Genomic DNA, 26,784 nt, shown 5'->3' with positions numbered 1-26,784 from the left:
GATTAAGCGCATTTATTATTCCGTTAAGGCAAAGTATGTCAGATTTGATGGATGATGGATAACCACCTTTATTTTTCATCCTTCAACACACAAGAAAGGACTTTTTCCACGTGGAATGTAGCACACAAGCGAGGATATTGCTCTATAGATTCCAGATCTATACTCATCGACATTACTGCAGTGATATTTAAACTTCACGTCACGATGCCGAGAAGCGTAAATTCCCACAGTATGTGTTTGTTGACACTCCACCCAGCCGCATACGGACGGAGGCACTCTAGTTTGTTTAATTAGTGCTGATGACAGTAATCAACCTCAACTGATGGGCTTATCGGAAAGTGAACTGCGGCACATTGATTAGCCATCTATGCTGCATTTGATACGGCATACCAGTCTATTCATTGGCAGATTGCCCGTCTTCCCCGTGCTGTTTATGTTGCCCTTCGCACAGCATCGTAAGCGTTCTTTTAATGGACTCAGCTCTTTTTTTTTCCTCCCCAAAGAAACTTCCCCCCGCTGTTCCGAAATCAACCAATTATTAGCCCATCAGGTTGTTGTCTGCAGCCCCAAGCCCCAGGTGTGTGTGTCTATATATAAATATATATATATATTTAGACACACACCGTTGTGACCACTCCACAAAATGCTCTCGGAGCAAATTGCCTCAGTAAATACCCTGTGTATATCTTAACAGGTAATATTTAAAATTCTGCAACAGCAAGTCACCCAAAGCCTGGATGGATGCGTCTGCCTGCTAGGTCGATGAATAATGCAAATTAAACTAATTCTTCCCGACCTGGTGCCAAGCCTAATACACATTTATATGCTTCGCTAGTGGAAGATGTGTGAGATTCCTATTATGGGAAGGAAGCAATCTGTATTTTAATAATGGGCCTGATAGACCTTGGCCTTCCTTTCTTTGAGTTCAGACCTACCTTATGTGACTTCTTGTATAATTCCCCAGCAACAATTGCTTCCCGTAAAGAGTGTGTACAGTCGGCCTTTTGTGTTCATATTCCAATAAAATTCCATATAGAAGCAAGAATTTGTGTGTTTTTGTGAGAAGCATTGTGTTTTCAGGGTGAGATACTGAGCAAACCTCCATTCAACTCTATTGTTTGGTCACATGCCGACGCACTTGCAAATAGTTACATTCTACCCTTTTTTTAACTTCTTGCTCTCACGCGTATGACAAATTGAAAGTCGCGTTCAAGTCAGATTCGCCGCAGATGTTTCGACTCCTCTTAGATTAAAAAGAGCCCAACCATAAATATCTATTAGATTCCTACATATCCGAGAGACACGTGGAGATAAATCTTCATCGGGCCCACCCATGAGGAAGGGGGCATATAATGAAAGTCATGTTAGCTTTAGAGTGGCTGCCTAATATGCAGAACGTTTTGCTCCTAATCCCCCCAGCGGTGCTCAATCGGAAGCCCATCAATTTGCTTTTACAATTAAAGATTTTGATTTCAAGAGGTTTCCACATAATGATGTGGTAAAGGTACTTCTATCTGTCCGCCGGGACTAAAGCTGCCATCTTGTGTGTGTATTATTGGTTAAATGGCATTTATTTTCATGCTTTTAATGAGTCAGACAAAATGTTTGTCCCATTTTGATCACTTTCCACACCGAGCTTGTAACCTATTGAGCATACAAGCTTCAAAAACAGTATGCAAACTCGATCAATGTCAGCCAAGCGCTCCCTGTCAACAACGCTTTCTATCCAGAGACCTAGCCGTCCGCTAACAGCGTATGACAGGCTTAATGAGTTTTCCAACTAAAGATTCCAAACATCAGCACCTCCCCTGCCTGTCTGCTAATTCAGAGCCAGAAATCACTTCCCCCAATAGCCTGGAGTCCCAGGATCTCTCCCCAAACCCCGTCCAGCTGCCTCTTGGAAAGGGGGGGGGGGACGCGTAATTCAACTACCACTCTATAAATTCTATTACATGGCTGTGAAAAGTGCTGTGTCTAATGAAGAGCTCGTAGTACCTGACAGCCAAGCTTCGACTTTCTGCTGCGGCACACCGGGGTGGTTGGAGAAAAAAGCTGGATGCGTGAGGAGAGAGAGAGAGAGAGAGAGAGATAAAGTGTTGTGTTAGGCTGACTCGGCCTTCAGTGTCCCCGGCCATGTCAACATACATGGGACTGAAAGTGCAGCCGTTTCTGTGTCCTCGTTTGTAAAGACGAGTTCTTTTATTTAACACGTGCACGTTTCTCCCGCGCCCCTTGAATGCTGCATCATGCTCATATATCATTTATGCTTATGTGTCCGAGAGGAGCTAAGAGTCTGCAGTTGATTTTTTTTCCACCAATACAAAAATTATTAAGCTATTATTTATAGAATTTTCCTTTTTTATATATTTGGACATAAATCCAAGTATTGGACGGATGTTTTTTCACCCCATCATTGCGGTAGATCTGTATTTTTTGGGGGGGAAAACAGAATCCATAATAAAATAAGAAAACCCCAATGCATTATGGTTTAACCATGGGAACTCTGGTTTGTGCTGATACACTAATGCATTAAACAACAACAATAATAAATCAATAAATAAAAAGGCCTGCATACTGCTACCCCCTGAAACATAATACACTATTCATATAGATTGTAAATCTGTGATATGGAGGATTATTGTGGATGCATATGGATGCGCAATGAAAAGGCATAATGCATGTAAACTGAAGGTTATCCTACCAGCAACACCTGAATAAAAACACATGGATGGAAGCAACAGACTTTTATTAGATATATACAAAACGCTATTGATAAGTGCGATTCAGCTCGTTCTTCGCAAACAACTCCACGCCTTCACTCCCGACACTGCGATCAATTCAGCTAATCCCCACAGTGGTAGTCGGGGATGTCAGCGGGATCGTCTAACGCTGCCTTCCGTCAGCGACTCCAATTGAAATGCCCTTGGGCAAAGCTCTCAGTTCTCAATTACTCCGCCGGAGCTGCTCAGTGACCAACAGCACCGGGCTGTGGCTGTATCTGGCAGCTTTGGGCTGTGTGTGTGTGTGTGTGTTTCACTGAATCTCAAGTATTATTGCCAGATCTAGTTGTTATCTATTCTTTTTTTTTTTGTTTAAAAGATGAAAATAATTGTTGTGACATCACACCCAAACATGTAAGTTGACGTTGCATAAATTTAAATTAAAAAAAAGTGGATTATGTGTCTGAATTAAAGGGGAAAACATGAAGGGAAAAATCTGATCCTACCACAATAATAACCATATTCACGTTGTTATTGCACTTGAACAAAAAAGAGGTGAGGTCAAGTTATGGCTTAAGGAGCAGTTTCCTTCCCAATGTGATGCATCGCAGATTCCCCTTTTTTTTAATATAAATCAGATCACACTGCTACTGCAAGTGCATGAATTTGCGGGATAAAGTGCAGCTTGCTGGGCCACTGAATGCTGCCTAAGTAAGTGATTTCAAAGAGTGGAGCTCCAATTCAAAAGCTGAAGACGCATTCAAGTGCAAATGGAGCGCCGTCTCTTCCCCCCCCCTCTGTGATCTGTCCTTTCAGTCACGCCGCTGTGTCATACTTCAAATCCATCAATCCAAGTCGACGACGTTCCATGCAAAAGCAAAAATCAAAAAGTGATTATTAGGGAACGGGGTGCTGTTGTCTGAAATGATCAAATGCGACACCGGAGGGGAAACATTAACGAGCCTTCGAGGAAATCAATGAGGTTTTATTGTGCGGACGTTTGACGGCTGAAATGAAACCCGACGTTTGACCCACAAATCGCGGCGTGCATTCATTGCTGAAGAAATTACACATGCAGATGTACACACACACACACACGGGCTGAGTCAGCGGTAAATGTGCTGATGGAGGACGAGGTCACAGTGGGGTCATGTCATTAATCTGTTGGTGTTTCCGGATCAACTTGCTCGGGAAATCTCCACGGGGATATCAATCACGTCTGTAGTAGCAATAGCTCGACGTTGAGTTTGCACCATTTTATTCCCCAACAAACAGAAATAAAAAAAGTCATTGTGGATTTTTTAGCTCAAAGCTTTAGTTCAGTGAAACAAAACAGTTTGGTCATTTCTCTCTCTGACTTGTAGTCTTTAGTCTGGTGAAGAAATGCTAGACTACATTTCCCATGCTGCACGGATTCAATTTCATCTTCCATTAGAACCTTCCTCCCTGGATAGAAGGCAACGCTAAAAGGTGACTTCCAAAGTCAAATTGGAACTTTTAGACACATTATTAAAACTTGAAATTGCCATTTTGATATGGAAGACCGTTTTAAACGATTGTTATCTCAGTGCACAGATTTTTTTTTTTTGCTCCGTGCCACAGGAGTGGAAAGCATGAAAGAGATTTCAAAAACTGGCCTTCTTTCTTCGTGAGAGATGGGTGTTTGTGTGTTGCGTTCCACGGATAACGCCAGCGTGCAGCGTTGAACTACTCCAGCAGATTGATAAGGAGGACCCACTCCTCTGTGACTGTAAATCACCCGCTGCACTCCAGCACTCACTTTGACAGCTACGAACTGAGAGCGGGAGGAAATGAAACAATACAATACTCTGGAGAAGTTTCATTACAATAGATATATAGATAGATAGATAGCTATCTAGCTAGCTATCTAGCTAGCTGGATAGATAGATAGATAGATAGATAGATAGATAGATAGATAGATAGATAGATAGATAGATAGATAGATAGATAGATAGATAGATAGATAGATAGATAGATAGAACGCCTTTTGAGGCTAAAAAATAGCACCTATAATACCTATAATATAACACCTACATCAGTGCTAAGAACTCGAACAGCCTTATTTTTTAGCATAAGAATTCCCCCCCCTCATATATATATATATATATATATATATATATATATATATATATATATATATACAGTATATATGGTGGTGAAACTACCTGGAAAAGTGGTAAGGAGTCCATGATGATGAAGGTGAGGTCACTGCGCCGACTACAGCTTTTAGTCTTTTCAAAGTAAAGTGCTTTCGTTGACGCCGCTGTGGCGTCTATGCAAATGGATTTACTGACTCAATTAGAACATGTATGATGTTAAAAGCCTCGGTGCTAATCTAGTCAGAGGTCACGACCTCATAAAATACTAGAAAGGAGAAGTGGGGGGGGGCGGTCCAAGTCACATGCTCCATGTGACTGACCTTAAACACAAAGAAACTCAACCTTAATGAATAAAGATGCAGAATCAATTAAAATGTGTAGAGAGGGAGTTCATTCTGGGCACTTTCGGAGCAGCAGGGAGTCGAAGGGACATCCGAGGACACGCGCTGTATTCATTTTTAATTTGTAGGGTTTTTTTTGCATCCCTATAACTCCGCTGCATGCCCTTCAGACGCAGCAGGAATGGTCGGACGCATTAAAAATGAGAGAATGTAAGGCCTGTTATCAGAGCGCATAACTCAAATGTTGCCATTATGCAGCAATCAGCATAGAAAAGGTTATAGACTCCACTTTACCATACATGCATAAACATTCCCACACTGAGATTCATTTTTGTCTCAAAAATCAAAAGTTGATCATTGGCAAACAGCAACAATGCACCTCTTCTGTCTACAGTGTCATTTTTTGACAGAAATTAATGTGTTTGCTGATTCCCCCGAACATCCAGGTTCAATACTTTGTCTCGAAGATGGATGTGGCTTTTACAAATTGTCAAACGTCCTCAGGCACGCAGGACGGCCAGCTTTTTGTTTTTTTTATTTTGGTTTTGTTTACACCCCTGATGAAACGAGCAAACTAAAAATAAATCAGTATACCGGATGACATCTGGGTTGGCGATGAATTGCTGCAAGACGGAAGGGCAATCACCGTTGCATCGAAGACGATCGGATAATAAACAGTCTTCGAGCTTCCGGCTTTTTTCCCCATCTTACATGAAAATAAAAGGGCTTTTTACGACAATAGATTGCCATATAAGAGCATCAGCAATGAGCGTTTTACTGGGTTAGTTGATAAAAACACAGTGATTTATGCTCAAAAAAACCCTCGTTCATAAATAATGCACGGCCCTTCACGATGCTACTGTAGCGCCGATCAGACATGTGTGTCACAGGTTGACATTAATAGACACGGCGCACGGTTCATTGGTCTCCAGGACGCCGGCGTCTGATTCATTGGATCGCGTTTGTCCGCCAGTTTTATGAGACGCGCCAAAGGCAAAGGAAGGTGGAGGGGGGGGGAGCTAATGCTGCAATCATTTCCCAATCGTCCCAGCCCACCTTGGTGTTAAGTGCGGCGCCTAATTGCTATTGCCCTTCTGAGACCATCGTGGCCGCTAACCCAATAAGGTAATTGACTCTGCACTGCTAGCGGGAGCGGAGCGTGACTGGACAGAATCTGCGCACCGGCCCTTTAAAGACGTATCGCGTCGTTACCTGTTGGCGTTTTTTGATGCTCCTCTGAGTTTTGCATATCGGGGTTGTTGTCTGCTCTTCCCCATTGGACGATCGGATAAAGACCTGGCGTGCTCTTCCATTGCTTCTTTAAATCTTGATGGAAATTGAATGTGAAAACCGAGGAACGATCAACAAAGTCAACTCAAAAACACCACATAATGGGACATAACTATCCCTTGGGAGCCAATGTCACTTAATTGTAAAGTATTGATTTTCCCAACAGCCATTTGCCACTCGCCCGCTACCAATGAGGGGGCAGTTCTTGTGTCCTGGTGAGGATTGAGGCCTCATAGATCTTGATTAGCGGTTTCCGATTAATTGCTGTGACAACAGGGAAAGTGGCTTTTTGAGGAGGGGGAGCATTGATCGACCAGGGGAAACCAGTATGATGCAGTCAATGTGATGCATTTTAATCACTGGGCTTCTTTTTTTTCAATTTTTTTTTTTCAGTCCAAGCAAAGATAGAAAAAGTTGATAAAAGAAAGATGCACAAAAGTCCCCAAAAACAACCTTGAGAACACAAAGCCACCACAAAAAAAACAAACAAAGGAGCTCCAGCACAGACTTGAATGGTGAGTCCAGCTGTGCTGCATTGCCTCCTCCATTTTGTAGGGTTTTAGTTGTCACATGACTAGTCACATGACCCCACAAACTCACAAGAAGAGGAATTCTTTTGGAAGAATTCAAACAAACCACATTGTGGCGACAAACAATACAATGCTTGTAATTAGTAAAACATTAGCAAAGGATTTAAATGTGTTTTAATGTATCTCAAATCCTGCATACATTTATTGAATATAGATATGAAGTGTGTGCTGATATGTGCTTAAATATAAAAAATAATCTTGAAAAAGCTCATCTAGAATGAGTCTCTCCCTCCCTTTTCCTGGCAGACTGCCTCGAAAAAGCACTATATGAAGTGCTAATATATGTGAATCTTTCCAAAAAACAGCAGGTTCAGGAAAAATGTGACATCGTTGACAGAGAGGCCTTTGACTGACCTCTGGATGGGGGGGTGCAGCTGTCGGATAGAATCATCTACTATCAAATGTGCCTCAACCCAGCAGGGTGATAGGTGAGAGATCCCTCTCAGCCCATGCAACAGAGGTGGCAAATCTGTCCTGACATTTCCAGACGGCTTTTTAGACCCTGAACCTGCCACCTGGGGGACAAACGGCTCAGGAGAGTGAGGGGGAAAACAAAAAATCAACACAAATTGAACCGAAAGTTGGGCAATTCTGGCGAACTGAGATTTCAAGTCAAGTTAAGATGTTTGGTCATAAAAAAAAAAAAGTGGGGAGGGAGACTCCATTGTGGAAACCAAGCAGATAAGAACAGTTTGAATTCTCGGTATCCTGAAGGGACCTCGTTACAGTGAAGACAGCGTGTCAGAAATGTAGACACGGCTTCATGTTCTTCTTTTTTTTCCTCCTTTCTCCTTGCCGTTATGAGTGCGTGGAAGTTCAATATCACAGACATGAAGTGACTGAAGATAAAAAAGAAGAGGTAGAACTGTAGTCAAAAGGCAGCAGCACTCTGATGGTGTGTAATGGCGCATTGATTAATTAAATAAGTCAGCTGTTAAATAACCTGTGGATCAAATGTCTTCCTTTCAATTTGGGGAGGTGTTGTGACTGCAGGGAGTTACAAACCCATTAGTGAAAAAATCACATTTCCTCTTACTCCTCCTTAAACCTGATGGAAATATCTATTTTTTTTTTTTTAATTTTGCACGAAAAACAACATGGAGGGGTTTGAATTTCACACATCCTGCACCAAATAATTACAAGAGAGGATGAAACCCGGGGATGTTTAATCACGAGGGTGCATTCACATGTGAAGGCCGGCCTCTTTTTTTTTTGCTAAGCCGCCAGAGAAGTGTTAGGGGGGGGCTCGCAGTATCGGAGAGTGGCAGATTGGGCTCAACGGCGAAGACATACGTCTTTCGGCCGCCCTTGAAGCGAAGGGGGTCCGAACGTGGCGTTGGCATTCTCCGTAATGTTGATTGGATCCCCACTGTGTGCGCCGTCTAATAAATCAAGCGGACCCTTCCTGTCACCCTGGTCCCCACGGTCAGTATCTTCTAATAAAACTGACAGTTATCATAACGGGGAAGGCTGTGAAATCATCTCAAAAACTTTAACCTGCATTTTTAAATGCCTCTCTTCCTTATTCTCCAATCGGTGGTCGCTCAGCTGACGGAGGGAGGGCTGGATGGTGTTTTTTTTTGTGTTTTCTTTTCACGAGAGTGATTGTGAGAGGACAGTGGTGGCAGAAGATGTCCTCTACACAGTGATTAATTCCAGACCCAATGTGATTTATAGCCCCACCGTGGCTGTTTTTGTAGGTCACTTTGATGCCACATCACTCAAGCTGTGCAAACAACAAAGTCTGATATCAGTGTTGGTTAACCGTAAAGGAGGACACACACACACACACAATGCTTTTTTTTTTATTTTGGATTTGCCAGTCCATGAAATCAAATGAGTGAGTCAAAAAGATGCACTGGAGAGACGGATGCAGAGGTGGAAGGGAATTAAACACATAGACTTTCAGTCCTTTCATAGGTTTCATACTCAGCCTTGTATTTATATATATAGACTGAAAAAAATGGAAATGCATTGGTTGGAAACACCTTCCACATGACTGAAATTAAGGGGTTGCCAAGCAACGTGAGTCCCGATCCATATATTCTTCCATTCCTTTTATTGTTGCACTGGGTTTTATTTGAAATAAGGGGGGAAAAATAGTGAAGTCATGGGAATAACTTTCTCTGATTCAGCGGCTTTCGAATTTGTTGCATCACAGCCGAACTATTCGGTGTCAAAACAGCGTTCGCTGCTCATTTACCTCCCGTTCTGATTGGCGTGGTACGCCTCGCTCCAGCAAGTTTAACGCTCACACTGAGTCACTTTGGAGAATAACCATCAGTAGCCTGAAATCGATACGACACAGGAGTGAGTCAGACCTTCTCCTCAGAAGTCCCTTCCACCAGTAAGGCCTGCTCGAGGTTCAAATAAAGCACGGGGGAGTGCTTTCATGCCCTGACCTCAAAAGAAACGCCATGAGACAAAAAAAAAAAAAAAAAAACTCCAGTCTGCCTGTTTAGTTAGTCTGCAGGCCTTTTGCACTTTTGAGCCAATTGATGTGCAAGGTTATGTATTTTGGCAATGTTTTCAAAGTGCTGCATGTTGTCGAGCCTCCACCTAACCAAGGTCACCTACTCTGTAGTGAGATGAAAAAGAAATGTTTCAAAAGAAGGAACAGGATTGCCATCAGTTTCAGCTCACTTGGCTTTATTCAGCGTCTTTTAGACATAAATATATATATTTCATCCCTTTTCAGTAGCAGTGAGGCTAAAGGACAAATCTTAACATTTATGTTGTGCACTTCAATAAAACCGTCTGATCCACATGATGAAACCCCTGATAAAAGAACAGTAAAGACAAAGCAAATATTCTTAATTTGAGATTCCAGAAGCCGGTGTCGCCATAGAGATACATAATTCCCTCCAACCTGAGAAGCTGCAGTATGATTATTATTTTTTTGGAGTACATGTCATGAAAGTAGTTGGGCAATCAATTTTAGTGGTCAAATTAAATGGCTGTCCTTTTTTTTTTTGAATGAGAACTGCATGACCAAATCAAAAGGAAATAAAAAAGATAAGCTATTTGGGGAATCAAAAAATCCAGACATGGCTCTCAACCAAGAGTTTTTCAGCCACTTCACTTATATGTCTCAACTATTGGACGGGTTGCAGTAAATTGGAGGCAATGTAAGCTCCGCAGGTCCACATGATATGATTGGATTGTTCTGTGTGTTCTCATGCTATTAAGTAAATGGGGTCATTAAGGTCACGAAGAATAACATGTCCCCCTGCAGCCGCTGTAATGGAGTTCCCTCCCCTCAGTGCATGTCACAATCCCATTAATAATCTACACTCACAGCCACTCTGGATACCAGACTGATTTATTTTGTGATTCGGGATGATTCAGCAAGATGAATGGAAAAACTCATTCAGGCCTGAGACCTGCAAAGCCCGGAATATCTTCCATGGCGGCCCTTTCTTTCCCCCTTTTTTTTAGCTGACTAGCAGATGTTTGTTTGCCCGCGCTGGAATGCAGTCGTCTTCATTAACATAGTCTGCAAACCTCAATTTGATTGCATAATGTATACCGAGTGGAAATAAGGTCAAGCATGGTGCTATTTCTTCCAGCGTCCAACATTCAGATTTTCTTTTTTGCCCCATCGTTTGGATTGAAAATGCAATATGCAATATTTAAATCATATGGGTTAAAAGTCACACACTTAAGGGAGTGAAAACACTCAGATGCCAGAGGATATTGTCCACACTAGACTCCTCTAAGATATCGCACGATGCAATAAAAGTTGGAACACATTTCAGCTGTCGAATTAAAGTATTCCAGCTGTCTTCAGCAGTATGATAGTTCCGCCGACATCCGAGGATCAACTGTCTCTTTGAGTGAATTTCTGAGGCAATACCTGCCTCGACTTCACAACGACAGACTGGAAAACCCCCACCTGAAAGTTCGGGGATCATTATCTCAGTCCGCGATCCGACTCATTTTTTTTTTTTTTTCAAATTCAACTTGATTCTCGAAGTTGGACGGCGTTGTTTTTTAAAAAGGAAAAGAAAAAACTCATAAGATTTAACGGCGCAATGTTCCTTTTTAAATGAAGTTTTAATTGAAACAGTTTCATGATCACCAGGTCGGAAGCACATTAAAAAATGGCCGACCACCTGTGAATACCAACAAGTTTTTTTTTGTCTCTAGAACTGCCGCCATAGCAATAACAACTTTTTAACCATACCATTTAAATTTCAAGTCAATTCATCACATAAAGCCACCATGGTGAATAAAAATAGATTTCTGAGACACTTGCATTTTTGATTTCACCTCACCTTGCTGAATAACTGGATTTATTGCATCATCCGTGTAGGTTACGCAACCTTCCCCTCACACTGACATGTTTCTCATTTCCAAGTTAGTAATGCTACTCTTTTGTGTTTACTTCTCTGTATGGTTTAATGATAAATAATTCACCAGAAGCGGAGACAATGTGAGGTCAGCAACTACATCAAAAAAGGAAACAAACACAAAAAAACAGCAGATGCTCAAGTAAGCCTCGTTGCTCTTCCCTTTAGGCGAAGCATATAATTGGAGCTACATTACAAGCCTGCCTTCACGCTGCATACAGAAAACCACACAGGAGGAAAAAACACAATAAGCACAAAAGCCCAAAACATTCCAGTGGCAGATATCTGTCTGGCTCTGCTGCTGTCTGTGTAATGAGCATTGGCAGACTTTGCTCCTACAAAAGCTTTAAGGACTGCAAATCCCTTAAGATTTGAGAAGGAATCAATCACGTTGGAACCGAAACCAAACTCTTAACCTCTGAGGTTTCAAACTAAAGAACTATCTTACTGAATTTTGAGGCCAATTATGAAGGCTTTTTTTTGTAGGAATATGACACATCTGTTGCTTTTTGGACTTTCAGCACTAAATCAGCGTGCGGTAAATGAGTCCCGCTGGAGATCCGAGATAATTAAGAATGACAGACCAGAGGAGATTTTCTCCAACTTTTCAGTCTTTTCACATATAAAAGGTTACTTGATCCTTTTGGGATCCTCTGGAAATTCCTGACGCACTTCAACGGGGGTGGCTTGAAGGGGGCAAAACGCAATCAGCTTGAAGGTAATTTGAAGCTATAAGAAGTTCTATATACAGGAATAGAATGACCTATTTCACAAGAGGTGCAGAATGGATCCAAAATGGTCGTCGCAAGAGGGGATGTTACTGGGGAGTTATTGGCCTGCCATCCAGACCGACCTGCCTCCTCGTTTGCAATCCCCCTAATTAAATCACAAAGGCACCCTTTTGGACTTCAGATTCCAAATGGTTTCCTAATAGCGAACCGTCCGGCTCTACAGATCCAGGATAAGTGCTGTATTTGTCATTTGTCTGTTCAAAGGACTGCAAACTTTAGAGACGGGAAGGGGGGAAAAAAAAGATTTCTTTAATATAACAACTGACTGAGGCTGTGCTGAGATGCCTGTCAGTGTGAGTCGTGACCTGAACGCTTCTCTCCACCTTTTGTTGCTGTATCTCTGCTTATGTCAAAGAAGACATCTGTGCATGGAATGGTATTTTCTTCCCTTTTTTTTGGCAAAGATCATCACACTTTTACTGCATCCATCCACTCAGGGTGAGAACACAGGAGAGAGGGGAGGGAGGGGGAATTAAATTTAGGCTTCCAACAGCCTTGTGAAAGTTATTGCCTCCCAGAGAATCTGATGCCCTGAGAATTTACAACTGGCTGTTATCATTTAATAACGGTCAGTAGTTCGAAGCCTGCAGGATCTGCTGGGAATATTTGTTCGCAACATTGCGTTAGATCCTGTTGTTGCCAGTTATTTTGGATAAAAAAGACACGGGGGCGAAGTTCGCGAAAGGACAAATGGCCACGGTCTACGATAAGCATGGCTTGCATCCTTATGCTGTTTCGTTTTCTCAAGAGATTCAATAATAAGAAACTGGAGTTGGGGGAAATCTCTTCTGAGGTTTTCACCTCTTGTAAGGTCAGAATTGTAGCGCGTCATGGGAGAAAGTTGTGCTGCCAAATCCAAAAGGAGCCTTTCTGCCTCTGTGGAAGTAACTGGATTCACCCCCCCGTCACAGCTAATCCTATCCCCTGGGCTGGAAGTGTCATTAAAGAGCCAAAACAACAAATGGACATGGCCAAATGTGAAATAAAGTGCTTCACTGTGATTGCACAGCTTTAATTGCTGGTGGGTGGGAGGGTAAACGGGAACGTTGATGTACAACATGTGTTCCAGACTCTGAATTTGTATAAATTCGTGAAATGTGTGTATGTTTTATTGTACAGCCAGTCTGGATTAACTCAAATACTTCAAGGATTCTGGTGTGCAATTTCCGTTTTGAATTCCAAGCACAGCGAGAGGTGGCTGAATGGAAAGTGAACACAGTCTAACTCCAACTTCAGAGTGAGGGATTGAGGTTATAACCTGGGCCTCCGCTGCCAACGGTGGAGGTGGAAGGGAGGGAGAGGGATCTTTTGTCGAGAACTAAGCTGTTTGATTGCAGTCTGGGTGAAGATTCAGTCTCCGTACCTGAAGCACAGGCCATCTAATATCAGTATGTTGTAAAAGAAATGAGGGACTTCTGTTTCAAATCGGGGTGCAACCCATGTAACGTCATCCGGCTGGCATAGATATAAAAAATACAACAGATTTATCAAGCGTCTGACCTAAAGAGTGAACTGGAGCGACGCCCTCTTGAGTCATTCGTGTCTCCTCCTTGGACCCGCTCTTGATAGCAGCAGCAGACGGTGATGGATTGAGGCTGTGACCCGGTGATGGACTTCTGGAGCAGCAGTCCGGCCAAGCTGTTTGATTTCAGTCCTGGTCCCGGATCAAATCCGACCCCGTTTTGGCCCTCTCTGGTGGCAGGGAATTCCAATAAAAAATCTGGGCAATGCAGGATGTTGGATTCTACGGGACGTGACTTACTGCATGACAGCTCTATTGTGGTCCAATTACAGCATTCAAAATGGTCCGCAAGACAATCAAACACAAGTTGAATGCGTTATTGATCTCCTGTGTTTAGTTTTGTTTGTTTTTCTGAGAGACGAGAATGATAAAAGACAAATCAAACTCCCGCTGCAGTTAAAAGACCAGACATCTGTGACCCTTTGGATCACATCCATCATTCCTCAAACAGGACTAACAGGTGCATATTTTTGGGACTATTTTGAACTGCGGATTAATACACAACTGGTGCTCAAGTGAGTATTTTTGGCTTGAGACCCCATTAAACTGTGTTTTCCGCTGTTATAACATTAGAGATCTCATAATTTAGGGCAGAAGGACGGATTTTAATGACGAATGCAAGCGGAGTCAGATGAATTAAAAGCATTGCGTATGTATGTGGAGGAAAGTGTATCTGGGTTCGGCTCTCGCAGGCTGCACACCATGCCTCTTTCTCCCAATTGACTTCAAAATGTACCACTCACATTTCATCTCCAGACAAAACTGTTTGGTCTCCAAAAGGCTTTTTGGAGAGATTACATATCTTTCCTTTCATAAAGATGCCATTAGTGTCTGGGGAGTAATGGGAGCCACTAATTTGATAGTCCGACCTTAAGCTATTCATCAGCTCAGAGGGAAGAGACGAATAGATGATGCAGGAGATCACATTATAATTTGGCTACAGGATCCAATAGTCTAATGACAGCATTAACTCAAACAGCTGCAACGAAAATGTTTGGAGATGCGGGGGAACGTGGCGAGGCTGAGCGCGGTGGGCAAATCAGTCTGATAGTCCAACTCCTCAGCGGGGAGCAAATATAATATTCACACAATTCTACAAACAGGGCGTCCTTGTCGTCATTTCTGCTTACCCCTCGAGCAGCTCTTAAAAGTCACAGTGAAGGATGATAATTGTTTCTCCAGAGAATGGGCTGAGGGTAGCAAAAATCAAATTGCTCCTTTTTTTTAACATTTTTTTTTAATGTTTTTATGCTGCCATAATACGCCACGGTTGTTCCCTTGTAAATCTAAAAACAACAACAAGTCACGGTTTGGGATCGAGGGGAGGACAAGCGGATGGCACAGGTGTTCTCACAGAGGTCGGCCTGATGAAGTGGTTAAATCTGGGCACACATCTGAGCAAATTAATGATTCCATGAGGGGAGTTATTCAATTCCCTCAGTGTTGTTTTGATCCTTTGGACATTTGCACCATTAAGACTGAAACCGGGCCAACATGCAAATGAGATGTGAGACAATGTCGGGGTTCTACACAAAGGCAAGTTAAGAGGGCTTTCTAATTTTTCCTTTGAGGGCACACTAAAGGACTATTCTGGTGTTTTTGGCCCATTTTTAGCAAACCTTATCATACTTGTTCCATTTCAGACTCTCTGGGCTCGTTCCATTGGATCCAGACAATGAACTCTGCATAATGCATGCCCGGCGAGCCAACCCAGGATGAATCCGGCACTAGGAACCGCATTAAAAAAAAGGCTGGAGGACTCACCACTGCATCCAAGTTGAGACATTTTCTTTTTGAGCAGTCATGGGGTGGCTTTGACCACACAAGCTTGTTGTCCTGGCTACAACGGAACCCCACCTGGCGTGGTTCCTTTATTGGCACGCAATCTCCGGATTGGCTTTGGCTGTGTTCATACGGTGGACATTATCATTTATAACGCGTCCCTATATGTCTGTTGATGTACTAAACACACACACACAAGTGTTGCCTTTTTACATGCCTCATGTTAAGTGACATCTATGACCACAAATCCAGTTTTATTGGAAGGATTCCCATTCCAATCCACTTCCCTTGACGAATTTTTCTGGACACGTTAATATGATGGGTACAAAGCGTGTATCAAACGCATGGAGCTCATTCTACATAGTTCCGGAGAACCGGTTGTGATATATCTCCCACTGCTATGGTTTGTCCGATCCACAAATCCACTGTTGATTTCCCCCTTTGCCGACGTCCAATTACAGCAATAGATTATGTGTCCTGCTGCAATGTGCAGACCGGGGCAGAACACACTCGGAGGGGCTCTCCAGCCCTCGTACGGCCGTCTATCATTACAGATGGCTTCCATCGAGGACACCACTCCTGGCCCGGTGCTGCGTGATGAATCGGCACCCATTCAAAGCATCATTTAGACCCAGTTGGCCGTACCTCACATTCTGCTGACCGCCGTCGGGTCAGGACCTCCATTTGGTGGGCGAGCTCTTACCTCTTCGTCCGTGCGATCTTTGGAGACCCGCGGCGGCGAGGCGTAGAGAAGGGGGCCGATAGATGCGCCGGACAGAGGGAGAAATGTATTGTGGTCCTCGCAAGGCAACAGAGACGAGGTTTAAATGATCTAGTGCGCAGTGGTTTGTAATCTCGCTGATCAAATCTGCTGAAGCAATGCAGTCGAGTGAACGCAAGAGCCGCGCTCCATCAAGGGGCCCTCCGTCGTATCTCCAGCCACATAAAAGGCACTTGATCATCCGACCTCACAGCACATTCTCGTCCACCTATACTGTTTGGAACAAATGACGCATTGGGAAACATTGGAGTGGTTGACCTTTTCCTGGCACTAAGTGGCATTTGCAAGCTCCCTTCTCCAGCCTCTACCCTCCACACGCTGTCACAACCAGATAAAACAATGTACATCCAAACACCCCAACGCACATTGCCAAGCGTTTACCCCCGCCGCTTGCCGGCAATTACCCTAATTACATACTCTGCAACAGTGGACTTTTTTCTGGAGAGGCTTTTATGGCGAACCGGCGAGAGAGGCACGTGCACATGAGGCATTTTGCATCCATTCTATTCTTAGCAACCCTCTAAAGCCTCTCGTAGGAGGATGCTCGCTTTGTGTAGTAAACAACATCAGCGGGATTATGTCTGTAAAAGCATTGTGTGGTTAGAGGGCCTCAGACATGGGGTCACGTTCACTAAATCCTGAGCAGTTGCCGCTGACATTTCCCTAAGCCTAATGGCAAACAATGTGGAAATTGCTTCATGTGAAGTGGATGGTTCTACCAAATAACTGTGGAGGTATCAAGTGCTCCAGATGCGTGAGGAAAATCGGCTTTCCCAGTCGGACATGATCGGGGCGGAGAGGGGTTAATGACCCAAGGAGAGCACTAATGGTATCTTCCATATGTAACGGGTTTCCACAGGCAATCTGAGCTTGTACTAAATCATGTCTTGAGACTTATGTAAAGAGGATGAAAAAAAGTTTCAAGCCAATAATGTTTTTGCCGCCTTTTAATCCAGATTTAACTTTAAAGGATACACGTGGAGGAAAACAGAGGCTTATTGTAGAAGAAGCAGAACTATCAATTTGAAGTATTTCTGAAATCCTTTTTTTTAATGACAAATAAGAGGCCAGAGGATTATGTTTTACTCTTTCGTTGTTGGAGGTCGGAAAGGGGAAGGCCACGTTGGACAAATCCCAGAGCTTTGCCGCCGACGTTTGATTAAGCCAAATGGAAAACAATATGGACATCGGCGAATCTCACGCCCGCAGTTTAACTCTGGCGAGGCGTGTTTATCACCAGTCTGTCTTTTCTCATTTTTAATCTCAATCGGATTGGACTCGTCTGCGTCTCCAACCCCCCCTCCGACTGCTGTGTGACCGACTTTAATTACGATGTCATGCCGTTTGGTTTTTCTTCCCTTTCATCTGGGTGGAGAAAATAAGCAGGACAAGAAGAGAGGGAAAGAAGGGGGGGGGGGGGGGGAAAGATGAGACAAGACAACGTGACCAGAACAATAACACCACTGTTCCTACGCAGTGTGGTTTCTGCCCTCCTGCTGAGAAAAGGGGCTCAAACAAAAGGGAAGCATGCATTCAGTCGGGTTCTTCACAGTAAAATAGTTCAGCATAATACCTAAATAGCAGCACTCCTCCTCTCTCCCAAACACTTCTGAGCTCTGCCTCACTTATCTCGTGACCTTAAAAGCAACGTCTCGGGCTTTGAAGCGCCGCAAATTGCGCAATCCACCCCTAATGACACTATTCAATTCTCCACTGAAGTTTTTTATTTTTGGTTGAACTTCCCAACGCTGTCCGCTTCCACTCCTTTCAATCCCCCATGGCGGTGTGGCTTTTATGCTTCTGGGGGCTGCTTCCATCATAAAAGGTGGCTTTGTCTGGCGATCAATATGCGTGAGTTGCGAAAACGTGGGAGGCCGAGGATTTCCAACATTGAATGAAGACTGGAATATACGGCATCTAAAATGAAATCACGTACCACTGAGGAGGGGATGTAGGTCGACGGACAGGAATCTACGAATGCAAAATATGAGGTTACAATCCATATTTATGGTGTGTCAAGAAAGAGACGGGGAGGGGGGGGATTTCAATCACATGTTTTGTTAACATAACCTTGTTTTTTTACATACAGTAATCCCCGGGGCAGGCCATATGAGATCAATATAGTGTGATGAAGTCAATTGCTTTGTGCAGTGTGTGTGTGTTTGTGTGTGTGTGTGTGTGTGTGTTTGTGTGTGTGAGTCCAACCAAACCCCTGTCCTTCACCTTGGCTCCGTGTATCCGCTGGAATGTAAAAAACCAACACAATTTCCCATCGTTTTACGAGGTCGCCGCAAACAATTTGAGACCTCCTCAACCTGCGTTGTGTGTTGTGTACCCTTGGCTGCATATCATCAGCCGTGCCTATATGCATTCTGGGAAGTCACTCCAGGCAAACACATAAAAAAATAAATGCTATCGGGCTGCGAAAAAAACAGGCCACAGCTTTTGAGTTTCCCCAATTTAGTCCTGTGAGATTTGATCTGTTTTTTACTGTTTTTCCTCGTCCATTTTTTCTTTCTGTTGTTCCTCACTCCTTACGATCAACACCAAGCTTTCTGATCTGTTATTCTTTTCTTTTCTGCCGCATTCCCCAAAAGCCCTCAAGCGTGATAAATAAATGATCAAGAAAAATGTGAACAGCACTAACTGAGGTAAGTCACCTCTTGCATTGTTGAGTTTAAAGACGACACTAAAGCTTTAATCGATAGGGGGATGTTTCATCCATGGATAAATGTGGAGCTTGATGAGGACGCCCCCTGGGGGAGGGGGGGGGGCAGATGAAGGCGTTCCTGTAAATGATTCCTTTTGAATGACGGCCGATACTGGAGTACATTCAGGCTGTTGGCTAAGTCAAACGTCTCGAATCAACAAAAAGCGTAAGATTTCGAATTTCGGCCTTGAATATCACGGATGGATGGGAGCGCTCTCCCAGCATGCTTTGTGGGTATACCCTTGAACATGTGCAAAAAAAAAAAAAAAAAAAAACTTATCACAAAGACATAACAATAAGAAAACCAATTCACAGAAGCCAGCAGAGCGTGTGTGTGTCCTGGTCAGGTGTGTGTGTGTGTTTGATGATATAGTTGTTCAGCTCATTATCCAGCTCTTCCCGACACCATGCTCATGGTTAGCATGCATAATTGCTTGTATTTCCAGGACGACAACAAAGTAGTCCGCCTTATTTTTGCAGCTGTAAGCAAACTCAAAGCTTCATGTTAACAGTTGCAGACAAGATTTGTAGCTTGACTTCTTTTTCTGGGGGTTTTCCGATGTTTTTGAGGCTTTATTTCTTTCTTTCTCGGCTCAAACAAACATCCAGTTTGACTCATGAGACGATGCTAGAAGGAAACTCTTCTTGACCCACAGCGTGAAAAGGTGAAAGAACGGAAGGTGTTGTTTTAAGTTTCTCACATGCACATACATTATATAGATAGTTATTTTAAAGTGCAAAAATAAAAAATTGTACATTGTGAATCTAACCCCTTCTGCCAGTCGGAACTGAAATGTGTTTTCAGTTCAGGAGAGTTCAAGGGGCCAGACGGACCACAAGACAGTAAAATCTTTTCATAAAAAGATCAATATCTGAGTACCCAACTAGAGTAACAAACATATTTTTTTATTTATTATTGCGATGTACGGGAACATGCAAGGTCAAGTTGAAATAAGGCTAGTTATATAAAATGATCGTAAAACATGTTACCTCTCCCTGTCTGCAGTTATTTGCCAGTGACTGAACAAAATGTCAGAGCGGTCCACCTGGAGAGTGCAGGGCAGATGGAGGGGAGTCTCTGCTGGAGCTCAAAACTCCTGACAGAATGGGGAGTTCAGGAGGCTCGTGCAAAATGCCTAAAGGGAACTGCACAGAAGCCCGAAAATAAAAATAAAAAACCCAGAGTTTCCACAGTGAGGTGCATTTATGTGGAAGGGGAGAGTGAGGTCAAAGGTCTGGAGGTAGCAGAGTTTATGTTGAATGTTTTATTTCCCTCCCATCCTTGATTACTCGACACCGAGGGGGAGGCAACAAAGAGTTGCAACCTGCTGTTCGACTGCAACTTTAAGAAAAATGTTCAAAAGGGAAAATATCCATTTGGATTTTTTTTATAACAGTCAGGGAAGCTGAAATGATGCAGGGCCTATAGGGATTTTTTTACACCAAAAAAAAAAAAAAATGCTGCATATGGTTGAAGGAGGATTTCAAAGCACACACTGACCTACTTGGATTGTGGTTCTCAAAAGATTTGTGAATTCAGAGTCCGCTGGGATAACAATGACAGCTGAAATGTTCACTGATATAATGCTATGATGAAATTAATTTTATTACTTAACTCTTGAAATCATATGTTCTGCATAGATTCACCTATAGGTTCTCATCCTATTCTGGTTGTTGTGGAATTAACCCCTCTCTGTTGGTGTGCTGGCAGGCATAGATGTATTTTTTTTTTCCAATTACGTGCTGCGGAGGGAAGTCTGCGGGGGCTCGGGTCAAGTTCTGTAGGTTTCTGGCCCTTAAGGGTCTTGTTATGGATCTCAAACTCATCTCTGTGAGCTGTCTTAACTCCCGCGTCGACTCCACGATTCAACCTTTCCATCCACGAGCGCTTCTTTTTATGGGATGGCGTGGGCCGACATTCCTATTTTTATTTTATTTTTTTTCCTCCACCGCCGCTGCATTTATGTTGACAGTTAATTTAAGCGGATCAAGGTGTCCAGTTGCCTTGTCTAAAGCAACGGCTTAGTATGACAAATAGCTGGGCAGTAAAGTCCAAAGTCTATCTCTTCAGCCGCGCTGCCCACTCTCTGTCTGCCGAGATTAACCTCTCCGGCTCCGGTGACACTGTTTTCGATGATTCCCACAGTCTGCGTGAGCGGAGATTCACAGGATCCCGACAAACATCCCCATTACAACTTCGAATAAAAAAAAAAAAAGAAGATTTATAGTTATAGTTATAGTCTTTGCTCATTTTCTGTCACTTAAATGTGTGACTTAAATTAGAAGAGAAACATGTCCTCTTTGGTCTCACTTAGCATTCAATTCTACCCATGATTCCTCCAATAAATCTGTATTCACTTGTCATGAATTGTAAAAAAATAAATAAATTCAAATTGATGAACCTACCAGGCACACAAAAGGCAGGGCAGACCACACAAAAATACTCAAGCTCCATCGGGTTGGGCATTGTTAAGTTTAAGGCAGTTCCGCCTCGGCTTCACTTCAGAGCCCAACGAGCTCAATCAGTTGACAGTCCACCCCAGCCAAAGGTAATTAGGAGCAATTTAATGGGGGCTGTATTGTACAATTTTGAAGGCCTCTTGCTGGGCTTGGAGAGGTCTAACTCCTGACTCAGCATGGTATATAATACCACATTATGTCTTCCTAAGGAGGTCGCCTTGGGAAACTGACGAACCCAGAAGGGAGGTCCTCATATTGTTCTGGCACAAAGCTTGCGAAAGGCTCATGTTGATCATTTAAATACGTGATTATCTTTTATTCATTAATGCCGGTGTATTTTTGTCCTTTTTAGTGTTTGTGTCTTGGCAGGGATTGGAGTTTGGGATTTGAAGCAATTTTGAGCAAATCTTCTGAAATTGAATAATCAAGTATTAATATATCTCGGTTACACCATCGGCTGGCTGTCGCCGTTGGTGATAATCATATTCCACAAAAGGTGGAACTATTCCTCTTTCAACAAGTTGATATAACAAGTTTTTTTAACACGTTTTCATTTTCGAATCACTATTCAAGGAGCATTCTGCATAAAAGGCTTTCTATTAAAGTATGCTAAAGACCCATCCTTTTCTCCCATAACAGGACATGGAATTTCAACTTTGGAGCATCTCCTTCCAACTCTGTGTGTCTGTGTCAGGGTGGTATTTGTCTTCAATGCTTCAAATTAACCGATCAGCTGTCTAATCCTGAAACAGCTGCACTTCAAAGACTCCTCGGCGGGCCCTTCCCTCGCCGTCGGTGAGGTTTGCGAGAGCCGATTCCCCTTCTGGCGTGTTTTTTTTTTTAACTTCTCAGTCCACCTCCGAGACGGCGAACCAGCCAGCTGCCTCGCGCTGACCTCGGATTGTTTGATCAGCTTTTACACCTCAAATCCTAATTCTCCCTTGGTTTCCTTCCCCTGCCCGTCACATGCTCGGAATCCTTTCTCCCTCAGACGCTCAGGTCTTGTAATAGTTTGACGTATCGAGTCGGATGTCTGCCTGCCGCTTTAAGCTCATCCTCAGTGACAACAACAAAGTGATTCCTGCCCGGACCGCTAAGCGTCTTGGTGCGATCCCTGGCAGCGAATTGTCATACGAGGCCCTCGTCGCAGCCAAAAGGCCTTCCCGCGATCATTGGTCAAACCAGAATATTCCCTCATCCGAGACATCATCTCAGATCTACTTCTGCTACAAGAGGACACATCTGTCCTGTAAAAACCTGGACATTGTCCCACTAAGCTTTGGCTTTTCTCCCTCTTGACTCACAAAAAGTAATGAAAGTTTATTTTTTTTCAGTCGGTCCCCACTCTGCTTGCATTAGCTAGAAACTAATCTCCTTAAAGGAAAGAAAAAAAACCACTCAACATTTCATGCATTTCTTCCGAAACGGTGCCAAATGAATTGAAGGCTGCAGCAGCTCTCCGTTCCTTTTTAATCATTGTGCTATTCTTGTTTTCCATTTGGCTCTTCAGCCACATTTGTTTGTTTTTTTAAAGTGCAATCGTATCCTGAATTCGTAGAACCCTGGTGCTTGAAACCCCGAGGGCCGGCCCAACCTGCGGTCCAGAGGATCCACTGAGTGAGATAAAGACAATGTAGGACAAACACGAAAAAAAAGTCCTCCCTTTCATTTATCGTCATAAAGAATGTGGAGGCGCTGGCTAACAAGATGGATGAGCTCTCTGCTTTTGGCCGGGACGTAGGCTGAGCTCCAGCGCTGGACTCCGGTGGGAGCTTTCCATGTGAGCGAACTGATGGTATAATTCAGGGTATGCTATATATATTACCTTCAATATCCATACACCCTGACCGAACTGCCCTTTTTTGATTCCGACCATGGCTCTGGTAAGCTCCGCTGGTTTTTGCTCAGATCAAACCCATCTGTTTCCAAGTATGTGCCAACTGTCACGCAGCTGCACATTAACCTGAAAGGAGTCTTCTATGGAGGCTATACAGTACATGACTGGCTCGGCTCTGCTGATTTTTTTTTTTTTTTTTTTTTAGGAACAGCTCAGCCCTAGTATTGTGACAAATATAGCTCCCACCGGCAAGCAATGTGCTTGGATATGAGCAATCTTCAAAGCCGGTGATAAGTGGCCAGTTTCCCCTCATGCTGGAAATCACCGATAGGGAACGGGGGCTCCGACTAAACCCAGCCAAAACCACCCTCTATCCCTCTGCTATTATGGACGACTATACATCGGGCTTAACTCCCATGTCTCAACGGCTGGGAGGCACGTCGGAAATAGGGATCTATTGTTTGTTTTCATCGCTTTCCACCACGTATCCAACCAAAACAGCTCCAGCTTTAAGGGGAAAATGTATGGTTCTTTCAAACCAAATGAACAAAAATGTTGTTTTTCTTTTTTCTTTCACCTTAATGACCAGCAGTGGTGGCAAATGACTAACTGGGCAAAAATGTTTGCATTTTCAGTCGCACAATACCACTTTACAATGACTTCAAATGATCCACATGGGGACCTTTTGTTCCAGCAAGGACTTATTGACATGATTTTCTAGCCCTCTTCAAGAACATGCAAATTTGAGATGCATGCAGCTTTTCATGTATTTTCCATGCATTTCCCCTTTTTAAATGAAGTGTGAAATCAGGCGCTGAAATATTGCAGGGGGAAATTTCCCGACCTCTGTGCTCGATCCGGTTTCCCAGAGTCTTGTAGTGCTTATCTCATATCCATCCCTGGCCCGCCGGAGCAGTTTGCCAACAGGCCAGTGGAGGACATTGTTGACATGGGTCTGCACTTTATCCGACAGACACCTGACAGCCTGTGAACCAAGACGCCATTCGTGGACTCCGGCGCCGGGGTTTAATACCGAGCTGTCCCAGCTGACCCCTGATCCCCCGATCCCATCTGTTGGTGGATCACCAGCTTCCCAACTGGCAAGACGCAACAAATGGAGCGTGATAATGCAACACCCCCACCACCACCACCATCACCCGTCCTACAGCGGTGGCTCTCTCAAAAGCCTTCCCTGTGGAGCTCCTAAAATTTAACAATTGCCCTGTGGTCATTTTACATCTCTTTTCTAGTTACATCTCTCTTTGGGTCCTGCACCTGTTTGGCATCCCTTCGTAGTCTTTTTGTGTGTCTTTGAGTGACATTTTGTCGGTGAAAGCCAGGGGGGGTTGTTCAGTAATCAATCCTCCCACGTCACATGGCATCACATCCTCGTAGAAAACCATCAGCTGCGACTCGCCCTCCCTCCAGGACCCGGAGATCCTCGGGATTAGGAAGCAGCGCTCCTCCATCTGTGAGCAGCTGATGGAACTCTCCACACCAGGATCGTCACACGTCACAGCTTTCATCCCCAGAGCTGTCGTCGTGATGAAGAAAGGTTATGGATCTGGTTAGAAAGCCCAGATATTCCCTTTTATTTCGTCCATACAGAGTGAAAAACAGATTATAGTCTGTTAGTACTTTTTGTGAAATCGTTACGTAAATCCAAGTGGTTTGAAAACTTTCAAATTACTGCAGCAATCTCCTGACAAACCGAACCACGAAACCAGACTCCTGTTTTTTTATTATTGTCGATGCCAAAAAAAACCTCCCCAAAAATAATGAGATGTGAAAGGTCTAGCAGTGGTGAGTCTAGCTGTCGGGAACTGCCTGTTCTGGAGATGAGCAATTAAATCGTATTCAAATACAAACTAATTAATAACTCCCCGTGGGTAGACAATTAATACTACCCAACAAAAGAATTTTATTTGAGCAAATATGGAAAATCTGTGGGGTCTCATTAAATACAGATGGCGTGCTCGTCTCTGTTCATTTACACACGCACCAGAAAGAAAGAAAAAAACTGTTTATCCAGAGATCTTTTATTCAACCAAGGATTACTCCTCCTCGCTACCAGATGTGCTAATTCCTAAAAAGGACAGTGTAGGAATTTGTCAATCCGGTTTTCGGTTAAATAAAACAAACGCCAAATCTGTTTTTTTTTCTCTCTCGGATTGTACATTTTCGGTGTCTTCCTCGGTGCATGCTGGGAATTCAGCGACTATTAACGTGAGAGTGATTAATGTGGCCCGTGTTGCAACTCATCCATTTTTTAAAAAAAGTTGATGAGCGGCACGCTGTGTAATTACATGATCACAAATGACCCTGACAAAATAGTCACGGGAGTGCAACCGGGAGACGCTGTTTAATGTTGATTTATGGTGTTGTGTTAATGCTCGCCTCTGAATGATGTGTGGAAGTTTTTCCTTAAATAGTCAAAAGTAGGGGCTCAAATTGTCAATCGAGTGTCCCTAGAAACTGTATAGCGTCAGGGCCAAAGGCCTCCATATGTCTCCCACAGTCCTGGAGAATCTGTACACAGACGTTGTCTGGAGTCTGGATCCTCCGAGGCATGTCCTTCGTAAATCCTGAAGGCCAGGACTAACGTGTCTCCTCTGGAAATGACACCGTCTAGCCTGACAGACTGAAACTAATGATGCAGCGCCAGCCACCTTTTGTCAACACCTAATGTCAAATATGTAAAAGTTTACGAGCAAATATCTAATCGGGTCAAAGTGCCATCGTGAAACTAGGGCTGGAGAGTTTACAGTGAGAGGCGTACAGTATCGCGTCATGTTTCCCAACAGTAATACCATGATAAAGTACATTTCCACACCGCTAACAAGCACAAAACTGGAGTTTATATCGCTCCTGTTATTTACGTCTCGCGGTGGCTTTTTCATTGGTCTGGTTTAAGCCATTATAAAACCAATGATCAATGACCACCTGAGTGCAAATACCTGGTAAATGGGATGTGTTCACGTGATATCACCCAACTTAACGAGGTGAGGGGAATTGCCTGGCTGCTCCATTAATTAACTGGCCATTGCTCAATGGATTATTGGCTGTTGAGAGCAAACTTGGAGGCTGCAGTCCTTTAAGCACATGAATGCACGACTTATTGACATGTTATGATGTATTCAGTTTAAAAAAAATTTGTATTCTCATTCAGAATGTCAGTGGATGCCAGGGGGCACACCCTTGTGGCGACAACAAAAAATCACACCTATAATCTGTGCAGAGAAGCGAAATATGCCGTCTGACTCACTCAATTAGAAGGAAATTGGCTCGCATTATTCCAGAAGGCTTCAACTGCACGATGACGTAGAAAACGGGAAAAAACTTGATACAAGGTTGTGTTAAAATGACGTTTTGTGTCGAGACATGTCATTTGTAGCTAGCTAGCTAAGTAGCAATGAAGCCAATGTTCGGTAGTTAACGCGTTGTGCTGGTATGAATGCGTGATATTGGCAAACGTATCCATAGTAACG

Source organism: Eutrigla gurnardus, assembly GCF_963514095.1.
Source record: "Eutrigla gurnardus genome assembly, chromosome: 24".
NCBI classification, from domain to species: domain Eukaryota; kingdom Metazoa; phylum Chordata; class Actinopteri; order Perciformes; family Triglidae; genus Eutrigla; species Eutrigla gurnardus.
This window is presented reverse-complemented; position numbering follows the sequence as displayed.